Raw genomic sequence first — 21950 nt, 5'->3', positions numbered from 1 at the left:
TTTTTATTTCTATATTATGCATAATGTCCTACTTTACCACATTCAAAATATTTAAATGGTAGTTTTCCTTTGTACTTACTTGATCCTCATTTTAATATCTTTACAAAGTTGGCCTCTTCATGGTCAATCTTGGACTCTTCCACCTCAACAACCTTCAATGTAGCTTCTCTCTTTGATGTATCACCTTTTCCTATTCTCATTAAATATGCAGAAAGAAATCCAAACAATTCATCCTGACAAAAATTATCTAGTTCATTAGCTTCCTCAATGTCAGAGATTTTTAAGTCATACCCGAAGGGTAGATATCTTAATACCTTCTTTACGATCACAACATCCTTTCCCTCTTCACTAAGTCCTCTGATAAAATTAACAACTTCATCCACTCTCAACAAGTGTTATGCAATTCATTCTTCTTCCTTCATATTCAATCCTTCAAACTGAACTGTATAAGTCTACAAATTTTGCTTGTTTAACTATTTCATCACCTTCATAGATACTATGAAATTTATCCCAAATCTCCTTTGTAGTTTTACAGTGCATTACCTTGACAAATTTTGAGTTTTAAAGTATATGGCATTATTTTCTTCTGCATTGTTATGATATTCCTTCTTATCATCTCAAATAGACGAGGAATTGGTAGGAGGAGTATACATAGTCACAAATGACTACCAAATATCAAATCCAAGAGTTGAAATTGAGGATTTCATTCTAGTCTTCTACAAAGCATAGTCTATTACATTAAAAAATGATGCCTTGTTAGATGAATCTCTTTCATTAGCAACCATGTATTCAAGACCAAGATCTACCTTGAGCAGTTAAGATTTTACCAAGGAACCTTGCTTTAATACCAATTGTTGAACACACAAATACACTGAGAAAGGGGGGTTGAATAAGTGTATTCTTTAATACTTCTAAAACACTTTTCAACACTCACAAGTAACTAACCATATAAAATATAAGAATGTGAAGATCAATAAACCAAAACAAAACACCAAGATATATGTGGAAAACCCAAGGTGGAAAAACCATAGTGAGAAAATGCTTCTTGGAGCTACTATCCAAATCCAACCTCACAAATGTATCAAATGATTATAATTAATTTTAAGGCACTTATCTTCATGAGACACCAATTCCCCAGAATTTATGAAAACCAATCCAAAGGAGCACCAACCCTTACAGTTTATGGGCACTAATCTAAAGGAGGATCAACCCCTTATAGTTTATGGGGACCAATCCAAAAGAGTACCGACCCCCAATTGTTTATGGACAGCAATTTAAACAAGCACCAACCCCTACAATAACTTACTCAGAATTTGGGACATCAATCCCTTTACAACATATAAGACTACAATCTTGATGTAATAAACTTAGTGCCAAGAAAATGAATTAAAAGGAACCTCTATTCTTTGTCTATTCAAAAAATTTGGTTGACACCCTTTTAGCTCTACAACTCTTTCTTCTCTAGTATTCAGGTTGATAAAACAATATCTATTCACACTCGGTTCTACTTCTCTGCAACTTCTGAATCTTTCTACTCAGAAAACAACTAGAAATGTATTAATTTTCAATCTATTTGTATGCTCTGTATTAACCTCTAAAAGTCGGTCAATACCACATTAATAAATCATTTGCATCATAGTCATGCACTCTTTCCAATCTATTTTCAATCTATTTTCAATCTTTCCTTATCATCACGACAAAGAGAATACATCACATTTTGTAATTCATCACAGTCTATCCAATTGCATTCAATAGATAGTTGTCTAAGTCAACTTGTGCATGTTCCCAAAATGCTCTATTAGCGTGCCAAAAGAAGTTCGTTCAGATGTTTTAAATATGGACCATTGATCATATTAGTTTGACCAAAAAGATTAGTTATTTTTACCATCGTGGTGATTTCATGCGCCATATCGCATTATGGTCTGCAAAATCTCCCTTGGTATAACGTGTCATGGGACCAGATCCTACTGATTTGAAGTTAAGCTTATCGGATATCTTTTGGTAAGTGCACAATGGCATTGAAATCAGGAGCCATTGATCTTTCTTGATGTGATCATGCCTTACTAGATTTGACATTTCCATGAGCGATGTTGTGAACATCATGCAACTTCTTTGATCAATGCAATCATGCAAGAGCATGAAGATCCTAGTCGTTAAAGTGTCTTCTTGATGCTCAAGCCTTAACAATCTCAGGTGCTCGATGAGGCATAGGATATTTCTTGGTGAGGACCGAGCATGTCCACGTTGTCACGTCATCTACCATATCGTCATTCGGACACTCAGTGAGAGGGATGAATGTCTTGTTGACATACCCTTCTTACACTTACTTGGACGGTGTCCCTTTTACTGTGGTACCACAAAAAACATGGTCGGAGGTAGTTTCCAACTTCCAAGTTAGCGTTAACCTTCTCCTGCGGTAGCATTGGTTTGTGGGGCTGAAATAAAGACATAAGGTAAGCGATGGACAAGCAGGATCTATCATCTTGTTATGTAACATTATTGGTCTACATGTATTGTACCATCCTCAATGGGGCCCTTGTACAAGGTTGTACGATTATTTGTTTCCCTTAATCGTGAAACTGCGAAAGAATCTTAACCATTGATGTTGACAAACTTGCAAACGAGAAAGATAAAACTTGGATCCACAGGCAACAAGTTGGATTACATGCGGGCTGGTCAAAACGATGAACAAAGGGGCTCGGGTCATGACTAAAGTGACCAAAAACAGGCTGCAGTAGGTCAACACAATAATATAATAAAAGTGAGAATACCAGCACAAGGTTTAGGGTTTAAACCCAATTCCACCATATAGCCAATGTGATAATACGTCATGTTCAACAATCTGATTGAGACAAAGATGACATGTTCTTCTTTAATTACAACTGAACATCTTCTCTATTCGAACCTACTTACCCAATACCATCTCAACTTTGTGACACTCAATTTACTCAACGTTGACATCAATGAAAATCCAATTCCAACACAATATAAGCATTTGAAAAGCATGATCTAGTTAATTTTATAATTTAAATAAATAAAAAAATGCATGTTCTTGTTGTGTATTGAAATCAATGTCTAGGCATAACATAAGCTTTTGTGTAGTATAAATCGTGATTTAGATGATTTATCAATCATGGAAATATTCCTGACAATATATGATACGTCCTATGGGTCACATACATAATAGGAAAGAAATTTGAGAAGGAAAGTTGAATACGATAATTTAAATGATGAAAAATATAGAATAATCAAATAATATGCAAGAATGTAAGAAAACATGACATGATATAGCATGTAAAAACATATATATTATGTCAAATAAAAAGGTTATTGGAATAAAAAGAAGGTGGTTTCTTCTGGTAATGTGTTGAAATAGGGTTCACAAGTTTAGGAATTCAAACTAGGAATCAAACCTATTTCCAAAAATCATATTTAGAATTAACTCAATAGGCTCAACATCAAACTTATTAGGAGAAGTCTCAACACAAGGTAAATTCATTTTCTTTGATTGAGTTAAGGATGATTATTGAAATGATATAAATTTTATACAAGAACTAGGGTTAATGATATCAAATTGACAATGATTAGCATACACATGTTATTTCAGAACAGATATGCAAACACAAACCATAGATCTGGAAATGGGAAGCAGAGAGGAACTTGTGGCTGAAATCTGCACTTGGAAATCTAGTATAAAGATTCTAGGAGACCTCCCAAAATTTTTGGATGTAGACAATAAAAAAAATTCAAAATTTAGATGTTGATCTAAGTATCTCCCCAATATTTTGTTAGAAAAGCATCAAAGAAAGATTCTAGGTGAAGTTATCCTAGCACTTTTATCTTTTCAAAATATGGTTCTATGCATCCCTATCTCCTCTTTTTTTATTTGTATTTGTTCTCTCTAGATTGTGTCACATACAAACATAAGAGGGAAAAATGTGTTGGGTTTATAGAGCTTTGCCTAAGTTAAACCTCAAGTTTGGAATTAACCCTTAATGAAGTAAATGAAAGAAAATTTGTAAAGTAAAATGCTAGATCTACAATATTATAACTCAAACTTATTGATGTTGATTATGGTGATGATTAAATGTTCTTTCAATATGATAATGATTGTTGATATGATAAGATAGTATGACAAAACATTAAGGAATCAATCCTGAAAACATTCTTGTATAAAGATTGTTGCAACTTGCTACTCCATAATGCTTAGATCTAAATGATATTGCAGGATGAATTGACATCTCATTGTTATGCTATAATGTGCTTGTTTTAATTGAGGGGGGAAACTAGTTTTATAGGGACCAGGAACCCAAAGTGAACAAAAGAACAAACCTAAACAACAACCACCCAGGGCACAACAGCCAAATAGATGCCAACCAGCCCATCAAAAACTAGGGCAAAGAATCCCGACAACAAAAAATTAGACAAAGTGTGTAAATAAAACTACAGTAATTTTCCCAATTTATCATTCTTCTGAATGATCTCTTCATTGATAATCATAACTTTCTTACTGATACTATCAAAAGGAGTCATACCCTTATCTTTACTGCAGATCCTGGTAGCAAGACGCAGTTGGGGCATCCCATCCACATCCAAGTCCTCATCCATGTCCTCCAATGGAGCCCTATGATTTTTATGTGTACCTACATCCACCACCTTAGCCATTATGTGCTTGTTGATGAAATATGATAAAATACTGAAAAGATGTTCTTATATAAGATTTCCAAGGTATTTTATATATTAGCTTGGCCCCTAAAAGCCTTATTGAAATATTAAAATTCGGGATCAATTAGCAAGAATTGGGGCATTGACATATTTAAAAATAGGTCCAATTTGAAAGAACAAAAATACTTAGTGTCATAGTCCATTAAGACAAGGATGCCTAGTTCCCTTGTCCACCCAGAGAAGGTGCCCTCTAGCTCAAAAATGTGATCATATGAGAACAATTTTATAATGCAAAGGAGCTTTATAAAAGATCAAGAAAGAGTTTAATGGTCTACCAAATGGAATCAACTCTAACAATCCTTTGAGTTTTGGAAACCCTTCGGCGTGTGATACAAATTATGCAACCACATAACATAAGAACGACATTCTTTCAAACAAAATAGACCTAAACAATGAAATACTTTCCATATTAGAAATATTTTGCTCCGAGTTCTATAGAATGAACTCCAACACCTTTGGATTGAATCTGAAGCTTTCACGTTTCGAAATTGCACAAATTAACGATTTTTAAAAAAAATAGGTGAAAAAAAAGGGTGGCGATAATATCGATACAAATTGATTTATTTTTTTATACAGATTGATGCTATCAGCTTTTCTTCCGTTCGAACTCAGCCTGCATTGCAATATATATTCTATTTCATTTCTCAGCGGCCGGCCTATAAGAGATTGAAATTTGAGAAACATAATTAAAAATATACAGTAAAATATTAGGGTTTGGTTGCTTTTTAATAAATTTGTACATTGTAGACAATTAAATATTTTTCTTTCATTTCTAGATACGATTAGGGCGGCTTTGGCTCATTATTTTGTTTGCCATTAATATTTGCTTTTATATTAGCCCATGTTGCAAACAAAACAAGAGGGAGCGATCATGGTGAATTGGAGACCTAGATGCTATATAATGGTGTTGCAGGAAAGATCTTCACTTGAGCCATCTTGTGTCATTTATTCTCAAGGAAAGTAGAAGAAGAAAAAGGAAAATGGCAAAGGCAGAATTGATTAGAATGCTTGCTATGGTGATAATGGTAATTATGTTGGTGGTGAGCATTAGTGCAGTTTCAACACAAGCTGAATGCCTTGGTTATCTGTGCACCCACGACGTTGATTGTGCACGATATCCAGGCACCCCTCCACCTACCTGCTGTCATATCGGCAGCTGTGGAAGTGGAGTTGGATATTGCCGACAATTCTGCTAGTTTTTACGTTCTCTTATGCCTAGTATCGCCTCATCAAATAAAATGAACAGTCTTCTGGTTTGCTCGTTTTTGTGTTTTGAGCAGGATTGGGATGCATACAGTCCTTACCTAGTATGATCATTTGTTTTGGGTTTGATTTTAATTATGTAGGTTAATAATTCCAACAACTAAAATGTGTTGTTGCAGAAGATTTCATAGCTACCAGTATTTTGAACTATATCAGATATAGTTTCTATTGTACGCTTTTGAAGTGGTAGCTTTCTCTTCTCTTATTTGTATGTGTTTCACAATATTTATGTTGTGGAGGAAAAAGATGTTTGATTTGAGATGGGTTTTTCTACATATATGTTTGATAATATGTAATTTGTTATTTTAATTAATTGTTGAAGGGAATGATCAACTATCAAAACTTTGTTATAAATTTTCATTATTTTTCACTCTTCCAATGGATAACCTTCTAAGTTTGGTATTATTCTTTTAAATTATAATATCAGAATTAAGATTGTTTTGAAATTTTTATATTCATTAGAGTTATTATTTATGAAAAAAAATTATATATTTATTTTTTTAAATTTTAAATTTGTGTAAAGAAATATATTGTTTACCCAATAATTTAGCTTAATAAAAAAATGTAATTAATTAAATATATTTTAATTTAATTTAACTTTAATGTTGGACAATAATAAGAATTTTTTTTTGTATTTAATTTTAAGAACAATGAGGAGAAATTAATTTTTATGTGTTGTAAAATCTAGTTATCAAAGTATCAAAAATTAACTTTAACTATCTAATAAAAAAACTTTAACTTTTATGTAGTCATATCTATCTTTGAGGATCAAATTTAAGACCCTCATTATCAATCCACATGTCATAGGAATGATCTGATGAGTATAAATAAATTCTAACCCACAAGAATGACCTGATGAGTATAAATAAACTAGTAACAAATATTCCTTCACATTTGCTTTATAAGTGTCTAAATTTGTAGAGGAAGCATTTATAATCAGCTTAGACGAGTTTTCTAAATCACTATACTCAAATTATTCCTATTCAATAGTCTATTTCGACTGACTTCATGATTCAGAGCCAACATTCTTTGGTATGTAGATGGCGTATATTATTCTAATATAGATTTCATACTTTTAAGATCCCAAAATAAATAATCTTAGAATGAATTTCTCTTTATACAAACCTATGAGTTATTTACAAATTGAATGCCTTTAAATATCAGTACATGAATATAATTGACAAAAACAAGTTGAATTATAATGCTTATAAAAAAGGCACAAAAAATTTGGAATTTGAATTTTAGGATTGAACCCAAGAATCTTGGGATTCATCCCAGAACATAGGATGAACTAGATGATTTATCAATCACAAAATATTCCTGATGTATATGATCCCTTCAATGGATCACATCCATAGTATGAAAGGAATTTGAGAAGGAAAGATGTATATGATAATGTAAATGATGAAAACGATAGAATAATCAAACAATTTGTAAGAATGTAAGCACACACAACATGATATAGCATGTAAAAGAGTATATTGTGTCAATAAAAAGGTTATTGGAATAGAGGTGCAAGGTTTCCCCTAATACAAGTAAAACATGAATCAAGGTCGGGCTTGAAAGATATGAAAGGTTCATGTAAGTGCATCAAAAGTATAATGAAATTAAAATATATGCATGTATATGTATATAAAAAAATATGATTTCTAGTTTCTCTCAATATAGGATATGGTAAAATAAATTTAGCAATACGATAATTAATTATAAGCTCACATGATGATAATATATTAAAAAACTAAATCTCTATGTCACATTTTTGAAATTTTATTCCTTCAAGTTTGTTTTTGATTATGGAATAAGCAAATTTTGAAGGGACCAAAAACCCTTTAACAAAATTCTACAATAAAAAGATTCATAAAGATATGCTCATTTAATAAAGATATTCCTTCAAGTTTGTTATCATGGCATCCTAAATCCTTACTCCTAATTATCCACATGCCTCCATTATTTCACCCCTTTATCTTTTGTGAACCTTTAAAATATTCCCTACCTACCACCATTGACATTTAGTTTCCAAATTTCTACTCTTTTGAATCCCAACTACTTTGTCTCTCTAAAACCATTCAATTTTCTTTCATCTTCCACCCTCTTTTAAATTTTCTAGGGTGGACACCAATCACTATCATTTCACTATTCTTTCTTGTCAATCCTATATTTTGTAAACCTTTAGAATATTCCCTACATATCCCCATTGATATTTAATATCCAAATCACTATGTTTTCAGATCCCAAACTACATTATCTTTTTAAAAATTTCAAATTTCTTTTCTTGTAAATTTTCTAGTTTGAACACCAATCATTATCATTTAAGTAATAATGTCCCTCTACACATCATTCAACTGCATTATCCAAGAATCTATATGATGTTATATATGTTTTATTATATCTTTTTGAACCTAAAAACATTTTAGCAACCTATCTCATGACTTTTAAAGAATTCTTATGACCCAAAACATGTGTTTAAACACAATTAAGTTGTTATTTTATTTATTTTATTCCTTAATTATTTGATTTTTTAGAGTACAATTATATTATTTTATCCCTCAAGTTAATTTCTCAAAATGTGAACCCTTTACACACAGTGAAGGTCACTTCCTTAAAGTGGCCTATTATTATTTTTAATTCTTTGTTTGTTTATAAGACAACATCTTAACATAGTGAGAGACATTACCAATAAGTCAAGGAGGTCAAATGTAGCTAGTTGCCGAAGGGAAAATATTGAGGGCTAGAATGATTAAAGGTTCAAACCATTATGCATGGAATGAAAGTATGGACAAGATGATATGTGTTACGTACTACCAATGTAGTAGTGATGTCCATTCAAGTGAATAGTCACATAAGGAATGTAATAAGTGGTAATGGTAGCATTGGAAATATGGTGATCAAGGGCACAAGCCAAATATGAAGTGGTAGTTACAAGAAGATGCAAATGCTAAATAGAAAGTGACTCGTGGGGGTGTAATTAACTATAGGAGATGGAAATATTTTAATGAAATACTTTATTTGTCTAATAGTTCAATTGCTAGTAATAATAAGTTAATAAGGGAATAAAAAAATTTTGAGGCCTTATGGTTGTACAAAATAAGATTTTTTTTTTGTACAATTGATATATGAAAATATTATAGGCCAAAATAGAAGCAAAGGCTTTAGGGCATGCCAAAGGAAAGAAATTTGTGAATGTTACTATGCAAGGAGTTTACACCCTAAGATATAAGAAAACATGAACATGCAAAAACCTAAAAATGGTGACATTAGGTCCCAAAAATCTATTAGTTCACAACTTTTAGTGTAAGAACATTATGTGTAACAACAAGACATGACCAAAAATAAGAGCAACTCATCAAGAAAATGATGCAATCAACTAGCCTAGGAAAATCTTTGATTGAGATTAATAAATTCTAATGGCACAAGCTCATCTAAAATGAAATATTAGAATATGAACTACACAACATTGTGCACACACACACACACAAATTATGACACAAAAACATCCCAAATGGGCCAGATTAAAAAGAAGGCCAACACCAAGGACTATTGGATAGAAGGAGAAATTTATGAACCTTAGAAGCACTTGATAATAATATCATTAATCTTTGAAGAAAATTCTACTATTTATTTTCTTTCTATAATGTCGAGTATGATCCATGAGAACAAAAAATAAATGAAGGATAAAAATGTTTATGAAATTGAATAGATAGAAATTATAGATGAGTATTCTTGGATAGAAGCTTGTGAGAAGGTTTGATAATGACATAACATGTAAAAAACTCATTTCTTATTTGCATAATTAAACAAAAGTATTTATTAGATCAATTTGAACCAACAAATAACATATAGCTTTCTATAGAAGAGGTCAAAGAACCATTTGATAAGAAAGGGAAGATCAATTACCATTAAAAGCCCTTCATAACAATATCACTATTCTTTGAAAAATACTTCAAAGCATTGATTTGATTATAATAGATTAATATTCTTCTTAACCAAAAAAACACCACATGACGGAAAGGTTTAATTAATCCTCTTAACCCTGAAAGTGAGCATTATAAAAGGTAGGGAAAGAGTTTAATGGTCTACCAAATGAAATGAAATATAACAATCCTTGCAGTTTTGGAAGATATTAGTGCTATCAAACCCTTCCGCGTGTGATACAAATTATGCAACCACATAACATAAGAATGACATTCACTTCAAACAAAATGGAACTGAAAAATGGATTACTCTCCTTATTGTACTGGACGGTTTGCATGTACTCCGAGTTTTATGGAATGCACTCCAAGCCCTTTCACGTTTGGGAACTCCACAATTTAACGGTTTGAAAACAATGTAGATAAAACGAATGGGTGGCGATAATAACGATAAGGAATCTTTATGTTTAATATAAATTAATGATGTCAGCTTTCCTTCCCTTGGAAATCAGCCTGCATTACAATATTTATTCTATTTCATGTCTGAGCGGCCGGCCTATAAGAGATTAAAATTTGAGAAACATAATAAAAAATATACAGTAAAATATTAGGGTTTGGTTTCTTTTTAATAGATTTGTACATTGTAGACAATTAAATATTTTTCTTTCATTTCTAGATATGATTAGGGCGGCTTTGGCTCATTATTTTGTTTGCCATTAATATTTGCTTTTATATTAGACCATGTTGCGATCAAAACAAGAGAGATCGACCATGGTGAATTGGAGACCTAGATGCTATATAATGGTGTTGCAGGAAAGATCTTCACTTGAGCCATCTTGTGTCATTTATTCTCAAGGAAAGTAGAAGAAGAAAAAGGAAAATGGCAAAAGCAGAATTGATTAGAATGCTTGCTATGGTGATAATGGTAATCATGGTGGTGGTGAGCATTAGTGCAGTTTCAACACAAGCTGAATGCCTTGGTTATCTGTGCACCCACGACGTTGATTGTGCACGATACCCAGGCACCCCTGCGGCTACCTGCTGTCACATCGGCAGCTGTGGAAGTGGAGTTGGATATTGCCGACAATTCTTCTAGTTTCCACCTTCTCTTATGCCTAGTATCGCCTTATCAAATAATTAAAATGAACCATTTCCCGGTTTGCTTGTTTTTGTGTTTTGAGCCAGATTGGGATGCATACAGTCCTTACCTTGTATGATCATTTGTTTTGGGTTTGATTTTAATTATGCAGGTTAATAATTCCAACAACTAAAATGTGTTGTTGCAGAGGATTTTATTGCTTTCAGTATTGTAAACTATATCAGATATAGTTTCTATTGTACGCTTTTGAGGTGCTAGCTTTGTCTTCTATTATTTGAATGTATTTCACAATATTTATATTGTGGAGAAAAATGCTGTTTGATTTGAGAAGGGTTTCTCAGTATATGTTTGATAATATTTACTCTTCGGACAGATATTCTTCTATGTTTTGTACTAGACTTTAAAATTATAATATTAAAATTCAAGTTATTAAAATAATCATTTAAGATTACCTTACAAAATTTTTAAAGCTGTGTTAATAGATTGTTTTACACAAATAATTAAGGTTAATAAATAAATGTAATTAATTAAGCACATATTTTAATTTCAATTAATTTTACGTTAGGAATAAAATGAATAGTTGTTTTTAAAATTTAAATTTAATAGTTATTTAGACATTGAAGTGTATATTTATATTATATTTTTTTAAAATAAATGATTAAGATTGGGATGGCATTCTGCAACTCCGTCTAGACCTAGGGTTTGGACTTTGGGTTGCAGGGCCATAAGCACTGACGTGGGGGAGTACGTTGGTTCTCCTCCACGTGGGTAAGTGGATTCATCGGTTTGTGTGCAGGTTAAACACCCTGCGTCCTTCTTCATCGTCACCATCCTTTCCTCTGTGCGAGCAGCTAATGCAATTTAATGAAGAGCTCTTCTAGAGGCGCCCGAAAACCTAGTGAAGATGCTACATTTAAACCTAAGTCATTCAAAGATGCAATTACTCTCTCCTCTCTCTCCATCGACGAAGGTGCGAGGTTTGTTAATAAATTTAATGGCAGCCCCTGTGGATAAGGTAAGGACCCTCACTCTACTCGGGATTCCATCTCCATTTTCCCTAATGATTTAATGTGCAAAGAAATTAATATGGAAAAGAATAGGCTTAAAGATACAACAATTTTCTTTGCGATTATAGATGTAGATAAATGTCCTACGCGTAAATTTCTGGATGATTGGATTAGAAATGTTTGGAATATTAAACTAGGTTATCTAGTTTCATTCTGTAGGCTCATTCAAAAAGGTTTGTTTGCAATTTTTTTGAAGGATCATAAAATGCAAAGAGAGGTACTTAATAAACAATAGTGGATTGTCGGAAGATGCACATTTCATGCCCTCGAATGGTCGCCATAAGTGATTAATGAGGAAATACTTGCACTGTCGTGCCCTAGATGGGTTTTAATTCGAAATGTGCCTCCCTTGTTGTGGAGATTTATACCTCAAATCGTTGAACCAATAGGAAAGGCTATTTGGGTGGATAATTCGACCTCTCTAATTCCGCATCTAGATGCTAGGGTATTGATATCAATCAACCCTGGGTGTGATTTCCCCAAAACGTTAACATTAATCTAGAATCCGAAACTGTTTCATGCCCTATTGAAGTCCTTGGCAGGGTGAATGCGTGCTTTCTCTGTAGGAAAGAGGGGCATATTCGTAAGAATTGCCCTATTATTAATAAATTCAAGGGAGCGGATAGACCCCGAAATCAATCTAATAACCGGCAAACTATTCATGCGAAGCATATCCCGAGCATGGAAAACTTTAATACCATAAGTAAGAAAATTAATAATCTCTTAACTGGAGAAAATTCTAAACCCTAGGAATGTGAGAAAATTTTCAATTTGGGTAATCTTGGAGTTGTCCCCACCCCTTATTCTATGATTTTAGATGCTCTAAAACAAATGAATGAAAATTTGATGGGTTTCAGGTTGTAGGGAAAAACCCTAAGAAAAGGAGGAAAAGTGCTCAATAGTTAGCCCTAGAAAAAATTAGGGCAACTTTACCTAATAACTCGAATTGTTCTATTAATAAAACCCCTATGGATAGCAATTCAATATCACCTATTGAGGAAGATATGCAAGATGTCTCCCCAGAGATGAAATTCTTGAATTTAGCTTCTAGTTTGAATAACCCTAGGGTTCAGAATCCTAAAGATAGAGATGGTGTGAATGGTGAGTTGAGTAGGAGAGGGATCCAGTCTAGGGTGATGAATAAAGCTCCCCATAGATGTTTGACAGACATGGATGTCTCCTTTGAGGTTGACTCACCAAAAGTCTTCTTTGAGGTCGATTCAACAAATGTCCCCAAGGCAGATCCTTCCTCCCTTGCTCAACCCACCTCTGACATGATCTTTGTCATTTCCGTGAAGAAGTTTGTTGAAATAGAGGACACCTGTGTGATTCAGGTCATTGTTGCTGACCCTAAGGATGATGAAACTAATTCCTTAATTAGTGATTCAGATAATTTAGACAATCCAGATCGATTGAAGGCATTTGAACCTTTCTTTGAGACCCCAGAGATCCCTAGTCAGGGTGACAATAGGAAGCCGTCTAAGGTTGAGGAAGAGGATCAGGTTGAGGAGTGCTTAGAAGAAGAAGGAGAATGGAAAATGGATAATTATAATTCTAAGGCACCTCCTCGAAGAAGAAGAGGTAGACATCTGGGATGCAAAAATAAGGGCTCTAATAATAGAAGGAATATTGAGGAGAAGAAAGATCTCCCAAGATGCTTTAACAAGTTTAAGGCATCCAAAGAATAAAATAATACACCTTGTAAAGATGAAGTGCATCTCTTAGAACATTAGGGATCTGGAATCTCTAGACAGGAAGCAAATTGTCAGGAAGTTTGTCAATTAGCATAAGAATGCAGACTTTGTTATGTTTCAAGATCGCAAGGCTGTCAAGTTTACCCTGGAAGTCAACCTAAAATTTATATGGAAATACTCTATCAAGGTTTGTTCAAAGCATGATAGAGGTAGAGGAGGTGTTGGATTACTCATTAACCCCAAATGGAAGGAACACAAAGTGAACCAAGGATGCTCACTGTGTAACAGAGCGGTCTAGGTTTCCTTAGAATACAATGGTATCAGATTTGGAATTTGTTCAGTCTATGCCTCCAATGACTACATAGTGAGAACTGAAATGTGGGATTGGATCGCTGCATTATCGGATATACCTTGCATTGTTGGGGATGACTTCAATATGATTGAATCTCATGAAGATAAAAGTGGAGGTGTCCCTATGGAATGGAAAGGAACAGAGAAATTACATTGGGAGAGAATGAAAAGTCGGAAGAAGCTTTTTGACCCCTTGTTTTGCAATAAGAAGGAAAACACTGAAATTTGGTACACCTGGTGCAATTATTAGAGAGGAAAATATAGGATCTATTTTAGGCTGGACAGATTCTATGTTAATAGAGAACACTTCTCCTTTGACCTTGGCAAGAATGGCAATGCAATGACAATTTATCCGTACACACTTTCAAACCATCATCCTATCATTTCACATATTAGGCTCAGAGACTCCTCTGAGTGACGAGGAATTGCTAAGGATAAATTATTTCTAAACTCTATTCTTTTAAAAGACATAGATATCTTGAGTGCAGTAAAGATTATTAGGTTGTTTAACAAGAGTAATAAAAATTTGAACTCTAGTGTGGACAGATGGAATCAGAATGTCAATAGTTGGTAGGTTCTACTGCAAGCCATAGGACAAAAGAAAGCTAAGGATTATAGGTGGAAAGAGAGAGCACTATCTAATAACCTTCACTTATGCGAGGTGGAGATTTAAGACAATCCTTGCAATGTTGAACTATCTCAAAAATTAGCCTTGGTTAGGGATAACCTCAAGAATCATCAATAGACTAAGACCAGGGGGGCCATGATCTGCGCACGAGCTCATTTGATGCAATTCGGGGATAAAGGATCTAAGTTCTTCTTCAATAAGTTGAAGCGAAAATAGTGTAGAGAAGAAATTGATAGGATTTGGATAGAGAATAAAGAAGTAAAGGAGCTAGAGGACATCAACGAAAAATTCTTTCAATTCTACAAATGTCTCTTCACATTTGAAGACTCCACTAACTCCCATGACGCTAGAGAAAAATGCAGAAGGATTATCCCCTCTACGATTTCAGTGGACGATGCATGGGCCTTAAGGGAGCCCATCAATGTGCAAGAACTAAAAGGTGGCATCAAATGTTTGAACAACGATAAATCTCCGAGCTCGGATGGTCTAACGGTAGAGTTTTACAAAGCTAATGAGGATTGGGTGTGTCAAGACTTGCATGAGCTTTACTCTGAGCCATTTGTTACCGGTTCCTTAGGGGGATGAATTAACAGTGGGATTATCAAACTACTTCCCAAAGATGGAGACAAGTTTGTTATCAAGAACTGGATACTGATAATACTTCTTAATGTATCCTACAAAATATTGGCTAAGGTTCTTGCGATCAGACTGGAGAATTTACTTCATAAGTTCATTTGCTCCACACAAACAGGATTTATCATAGGAAGATATATCCTTGAAAATCTAATTACAAGATGGGAGGCCATGGAATTTGTGAAGACTTCAGGACATAATGTGGCCATGTTTTTCCTAGACTTTGAGAAAGCAAATGACAAGATAGAATGGGGGTTCATTCTGATGATGTTGGAAAAATTTGGCTTTCCAACAAAATTTTGTAAATGGGTAATGATTCTCCTCAAAGATGCTTTGGCCTAGGTGGAAGTTAATGGTTCTTTATCACAAAATATAACTCTGAGCAGATCTATTAGATAGGGATACCCCTAGCCTCTGCTCTCTTCTTTATTGAAGCTAATGCTTTGTTTTACATTATAAGGGACTCTACCATTTCTCCTAATGTCCAAGGGTTCAAACTTCTGAATAGTGAGGAACTGATCAATGCTCAATTTTCTAATGACACGACACTCTTTATAGAACTCAATAAACCGAATATGGAGGCCCTGGAAGAATAAATCAAATTCTTAGGAGAAATATCAGGGGCTAAAATCTCTTAGAGAAAATCTACCATGCTTGGGTGAGAGGATCGGCCTCCTGAGTGGCTACAATAGTTTGGGATCCAATGGGGAGAGCCCAATAAAATAGTCAGATACCTGGAAATTTTGTTTGCCATATCTCCATCCCTCAAAGAGATGTGGATTTGGGTTAGAAGAAAGATAGACAAAAAGCTTAACAAATGGGATAATAGTTATCTCTCACTCATCAAGAGAGTGCAGGTGTGTCAAAAAATTCTCTCCTCCTACAACATCTATTACTCTTCAGTATGGATGTTCCCCAATTACCAGATCCTAGAAATTCAAAAAACCATTACGAACTTCCTTTGGTTTGATGGAAAAGATAACAAAAGGATGCATTCTGTGAAATGGGAATGGTGTCATAAGGATAAGATTTTGGGAGGGCTATGACTAAAAGATTTGAGAATCCAAGGGATTACGCTTGCAGCAAAATGGGTCTTTCAGGCACTTGATGGCAATGAACCTTGGAAGTTTCTGATTAGGAATAACATCATGAGGGCTATACCGAAAAAGGCCAAATCTTGGAAATCCCTACCTTTTTGTGACCTTGTGGCTGGAGACTTCGCAGTATCAGTTCAGGGCTCGAATGTCTTCAAGTCTATCTGGAAGGCTTGGGAGAGTATTAAGCATTTTATTAGCAATATTAGAGTCAACAACAATGAGCTAGTCCATGGAAGTAGATCCATTTGGTGGAACCTCTTGCACTCCTCCAAACCATTAACACTTACACAGGGGTGATCTACTAAAGCATGGGTGGCAAAAGGCATTTTCTGCTTTAAAGACATTATTGAGGATGACAGGTTGCTCAATTAGGATATCCTCAAAGTTAGATTTAATCTTCAAGTCTCACATAAGTGGACTTATAACATGTTGGAAAAAGCTTGCGAGAAACTCTATTTGCCCAAAAAGTGCAAGAATGATATTGACTGTTGTAAGGAATTTTTGTGGAATAATACCATCTCTGTTTCTAATATTAAGCAATAATTTTTCATGTTAATAAATTATGGTTTGCAGATTTTTTCAGTTAAACAATGGCAGAAGGTGTTTGCAAGACTATGGTGTAGTCCTATTGTTCCCAAAGAATTTTTTTTTAAATGGATTATGATTATCAATAGGCTGCCCCTGAGAAAAGAACATAACAACTATGATATTTGTAATATTTGCAGGGTTCCTGAATTAGTAGACATATTTTCTTTGAATATAACATTGGTAAAGAAATCTGGTTATTATTTGGCATTGCTATTCCTAATCAATTTACTGTGCTTGATGTTATAATTGGGTATATTAAGGGTCTAAAAAAAGACACTAACCTCTTTTGGAATGTTCTTACTTCTGAAATTTTATGGTACATTTGGAAAATAAAAAATGAGGATAAATTTTAGGGCATAGGTAGGGCCCTTACTAAGTCCTTTTGTAGACTCACCCTTCACCGAATTCTTTTGCAGGTATCAGTGACGATGCATATTGAAAAGAACAAATTCTTCTGGTTCATTAAGGATGGAAATGCAAGGATGTATCTCCATGAGATGGAGAATGGATATAAATGGAAGTAGGCAATAAGAGGGAAGCGGGATGTTGAACTAGTGTTGGAGTGCCTGGGAGTAGAGGTGGCCAAAGCAAGAGATCCTATTAAAGATCAGATCCAGATGCTCACAGAACTGCTTGACGGAAAGAAAGCTATGTGGATGGAGAGTCCCAGGGGATGAACTATGTGGGTAGATGCATTGCAGGAGCAGATACTGTTCTGATATCCAGGTGGTAGTTATGAGAATAGTGATCTTTTTGTATAAAAAACACTATAGTTTTATGTACTCAAAATTGTATATTTCCATGTATATATTTCAGTAGACAATCTATTTAAAGTTTTTTAAATCTGAACTAGCGGTCCAAGTAGACAATCCGGTCACTCTTTTGTAACAATGTTTCTCTCCTTATATGCAATACAAAAAAAATTTAATTTAATAGATGGAGGTATTTAGTTTTCGAAACAACGAGGAAGAATTAGTTTCAATGTATTGTAAAATCTTTTTATCAAAGAATCAAAAATTAATTCTAACTATCTAATGAAGGTCTTTAAATTTTATATGGTCTCATAGTATTTTGAGGCTCAAATTTAAGCCCCTCACGACCAACCCAAGTGTCATAGGAATGACCTATTGATTATAAATTATAAACTCTAACTGAAAAGAATGGCCTTTCAGAAACTAGTAACAAATATTCCTTCACATTTTATTTATCAATGTCTAAATTTATCAAGGAAGTGTTTACAAACACCTTAGAGGAGGTTTCTGAATCAATGTACTTAGAATTATTCTACATCAACACTCTATTTAGGTAGACTTTGTCATTATGAGGAAATGATCGCAGCCAATATTATCAGGCATGTAGATGGAATATTTTTAAATTCTAAATAGATGTAATTTTATTAAGATCCCAGAATAAATAGTCTAACAATGAATTTCTCCTTGCACATACCTATAAATTAATTACACATTGAAAGTCTTAAAATATCAAAACATACAAATAATTGACAAAAACATATGTTAAGCTTGACCATAATGGTTAGAAAAAATGCACCAAATTTTTTGTAATTTAAATTTTGAGAATTGATCCCAAATAGTTTGTGATTGATCACAAAGAACTCTAATTAAAATGTGTCCATACACGTTGAATGTTGGATAATGAATGATTTGTAAATGGTGAATATATGGGAATGTGTGTAACTAGGAACAAGATAGTTGTAATTCATGCAAATAAGAATGAAATACATATAAAGAGGTATTCTATTGTGATCCAAACTTAGCATAAGAGTTTTCCATTTACTGATATGTGACTATATTAAATTATTCTAGAAAAATGAATGCAAAATTAAATAAGAATTGGCAATGGGTATGCAAATTTCACCATTAGTAGTTTTCTCCACTTCGATCTGTATACAATCTTATATGAGAAAACATTTTTAAGTATATTAGAATTCACCTGTGTGAATGAAAACTAAATATTCAAACATCTCAAAAGTATAGTGAGGTTACAATAATGTAACTATTCCCACAAAACAACAATGAAGACATACATCAGAAACTCAAAAATCTGACCTAGGGCCAAGAAGTGGGCCCACAGTAATAGTTTGAGACCTCAATGAGGGAAGAGAATAGCCCTTTTTGTTTGTATGAAATATGGTCCAAGAAAAATCCTTATCAAAAGAATGAAATGGCTAAGAGTTATCTAAGCATAACGAGGCAACCATAAAGTCAGAGAGGTGTAGCAAAGCCCAAGCAAGGAGCTTAGTAGTTAGGGAAAAGAGAATATGAGACCAAAGAAGGGATGAATCCCATGCTCGAGAGATCAATGAAGGCCAATCACATGCTACCAACAAAATATGCACTAGTTGAAGCATGAACACTTGGGGAATGAGCCACAACAACAATGGGTGACAAGGTAGGAATCATAGAGGTTGGTATAGGAATTATGGAAATAGAGTCAATTAGTGAAGGCAGTTCCATAGTAGAAGAATCCAAGTCCAAAAATGTTGGAAAAGTCATGAGATGATACCTATCTACATCCTTCCATCAAGTAGGAGATGATCGATGACTAGATCAACAAGGCTAGGGTGAAGCTAGGTATCTAGTGGCAAAGTAGTGGTGACATTGAAAAGGAATTCCTTCATAGTTCAAGCATTGCCTCCACCTACGCTCAGCAACCCTAATGGAGATCTCCTCGATAATGGGTTTTGAGAGATACACATTAACCAAGGTCCTAGTGAAGGAAGTGTGAGAGGAAAGACTTGTATTAGCATCCACCTTAATGAAGCAAACCAACATGTTACTGACTGACTCATAAGAAGTAAAGCACCAAAAATCTAGTGGGAAGTGTAGGAGTTGAACCTAGATGGGAGAGATATCCATAGAGTTTGCCAGAGGATTAAAAGAAGGGGTCCAAGGATGCAACGATAACACATGACAGTCCCATTTTCATAGCTCCAAAGAGAGGAATGCATCCCTGTTATCTGCGTGGTCAAAGTAGACAACAAAAATAACCTAAGCCCAAGGATAGATCTCTAACTTACTGAAAATTAGAGAGTTCCTTTGATTCAAGATCTATGAGTTCAAAGACAGGAGCAGCAGCCACAACCAATTGAATCTACCAATCAGAGCATACATTTCCTAGTAGGAAATGCAAAAGAGCAACTCCCTGCCTAGAGACACTTCTAGGATAGAGGAAGTGTAAGGAAGGCATTTTGTCGAAGGAGTAGAGGTGCCAGCAAGGGTTTGTTGAGTAGATTAGTGAACGAGTTTTTAAGCGGGGAATTTACCAAAGCATAGACCTCTGGGGGAGCCAGATGGGAGTGTGGAAGGCAGGTGAGTTAGATCACACAAAAAAAAACGCAGTTCAGGCAACAATAAACATAGATCACACACAAAAAAACCCCATGCTTAGACTTAAATCGAACATTGCCCCACACGTCGGCCTCAAACTAGCGGTGGAAAATAGAAATCAGCCTCAAGTAAAGAAAGACGACAACTAGGAGCTATAAATAAGTTGTCCTCTCAATAGGAATTTTGCAATTCAACGGATTGGATTATGCTTCCTTCAAATCTACGAATGGATTTAAAGCATGGGGCATATGGGAAGGTCGAAGCCAAGAAAATACAATATGGTGACTAGGTAAATACGGGCTGCAGGGACTAATCAAGCTTCACCCAAAATAAAAAGATTGGATTATTGAGAGGCTCGACAAGAATGCTAGCCTGCAAATAGGAAGAACTTCGCCACGATATGGTGTGTTAGCTAAAACAATAAAATGTCTGGCAACACAGTACATCGACATGCCAATCTCGATAACAGACTGGTCAAGTCCCGATCAGCTTGGTATTGCCCACACAAACTTAACCATCTGGTCAGAAATAGAAGCTCTTAGGAAAAGGATGTGACCCTGCCATAACATAAAACTTCCACATATAACAAAAACTCATACCAGCGAAGGCTAATAAACAAAGGTAATAGCGGGCCAATCAATGATTTTCATTCTTTGACAAGGAAATTTGTCGGAACATATATAGGTTTATACATTTAGTTTTATTTGGAATGATTATGCAGTTATTTTAGTGTTTTTAAGTTTTAGTTTTTTATTTTATTTTTAATAATACAAATTTTCTAATATCTAGATGTATCTAAGACTTTTATATAATAAAGCAGTTGTAATTCATTTTCTATCAGTTAGTCATTCTGATTTTGATCGGTTGATCAAGAAGTTCTTATAATTTTTTGAATCTATAGAATAGTTTATTTGCGTTCCAATTTTATATTTCAATAATCTCACAAATCTATGCACTAGCAACAACTAGGCCAATAACCAAAGACTCACGACAAAATAATGAAGAAACTGCATAGATCATCAACCATAGTACCTGATGCATGCAGGATGACCCTCGACCATATCAGCCTTCAGATGAAATGTGCCAATCAATGGGCCGGTAAACAGGCCTTCAATCTCAGATTAAATCAGCTAGTAGTGCTCCAAGATAAGGCATGGGCCTGGCAAACACTTCTACACAAAAAAAAAAACCAAATTCCCTCTGTGAAAACATAGATTGGGTCTGAGAATAAATAAGTGCAGGTATCCAATTGCCACTGCAAAGCAAAATGATGTAGAGATAAATGAAAGTCACTGAGGTAAAAAATGCAGCAACACATGCCAAGCATAAAGACCTCGCATCTCACATCTCGCAGTAAACAATTGAGGTCTGCTTCTAGCAAAAAAGACCACCTCTGCAAACAAAATCACCGCCAAGGCAAAAAAGATCCCCCTCGCATAAAACACCACGAGAGTCATCAAAAGTGGATAATCGCGGATCAAGATATTGAGTTTTTGCCAAGAAAATATGCACAGGTCAAAGAAGATAGACGGTCCTGCTAACCAGAAAGG

The sequence above is a fragment of the Cryptomeria japonica genome, chromosome 11 (assembly GCF_030272615.1).
Source record: "Cryptomeria japonica chromosome 11, Sugi_1.0, whole genome shotgun sequence".
NCBI classification, from domain to species: domain Eukaryota; kingdom Viridiplantae; phylum Streptophyta; class Pinopsida; order Cupressales; family Cupressaceae; genus Cryptomeria; species Cryptomeria japonica.
Note: the sequence above shows the minus strand (reverse complement) of the source record.